This window comes from Otolemur garnettii, unplaced genomic scaffold, assembly GCF_000181295.1.
Source record: "Otolemur garnettii isolate 467f Iridium unplaced genomic scaffold, OtoGar3 scaffold00002, whole genome shotgun sequence".
Taxonomy (NCBI): domain Eukaryota; kingdom Metazoa; phylum Chordata; class Mammalia; order Primates; family Galagidae; genus Otolemur; species Otolemur garnettii.
In genome coordinates this window covers 2,334,516-2,335,836 of record NW_003852397.1, presented here as the reverse complement: position 1 = coordinate 2,335,836, position 1,321 = coordinate 2,334,516, and positions in this window count along the sequence as shown.

Here is a 1,321-nt window from a genome sequence, read left to right as displayed (position 1 = left end):
GGGGCATCATAGCTCACATCAACTTCCAACTCCTAGGCTTAAGTGATTGTCTTGCCTCAGCCTCCCAGGCAGCTGGGACTACAGGGGCCTGCCACAATGCCTGGCTACTTTTTTGGTTGTAGTTATCATAGTTGTTTGGCAGGCCCAGGCCAGATTTGAACCCGCCAGCTCTGGTGTGGCTGGTACCTTAGCTGCTTCAGCTACAGGTGCTGAACCACTAAATCCTTTTTAATGTTATGCCTGCTATTATGTTTGTGCTACTGAGAATGCTTTTTAAATATCTATTGTACATAAGTGAAGAATTTTATTTTACAGGACTTTTGTCACACTTTTTTTTTTCCCTCTTCGTAAAACTTGACCTGAATAATTGCAACGGAACTCCTGGGCATGTTAGATGTAGTGATCCCTGAAAGCACATTTCTCTCCTATGCTGAAGGAGCATTTTCTTAAGGGACACAGATCACGCTTGAGTGAGCTAATTAAGTTTCCAGTTAAAGTCACGTTCAAAATTATTCATATTGTAGAATAGGGCCCCATGATAATATTTTTTAAATGTTAAAATATTCTGGGATGACAAAATTTAAGGTCAAATCTACATTTCTGAAACAGTAGAGACCACCCCCTTTTCCTTCCTAGCACACATACACACATACAATTTAACCAATTAAATCCCAAAGATGAATTTCTTCCAGATCTGGAGTGTCACCATCACTTGTTACATTTCACCACAATTTAGGGGGCCATTACCGTGGCCAGCACCTGGGCCACAGCTTTGTAGGTGGGAGGCTTTAAAGTGATTCACCTTGGAATGGGGCTAAAAAGGGCAAATGCTCACCCTGGATTCTCCCCGGATTAAATGGGAGGATTGGTATTGACCTGATGACAATTTTTTTTTCCTGGAATAATAATGAAACATCTACAGAGCCCTTGTCCTGAAGCATGGTGCCAGCACTGCAGGAGCAACTGCTCACCCAGTCCCCGTGGGAGCCTGCTACCACAGAAATCGCATCCCTTTCACTGGGGCCACTCAGGGTGCCCGTGTCGTAAGCCTGCTTCCTATTATGTAAGAAGAGCGGCTTCTTCCGCAGCTGTGGCAGAACTGCCAGACAGATCTCACGGACTGGCCTGTGAACTTTAGACCTTGCTTTCTCCGTGGCTGTGGACAAATGGGTTCTCTGTAGGGAAAGCATGCTGTGGCCTACCTCCGGACTGGGAGAGTTCTCATCTGCAACTCGCAGGCTCACTGATTTCAAAGGTGGTTTCTGTAAGGTAATTAAATCAAATCCAACTGAGTCATTTTTGGGTTTTCAAAAATCATGAA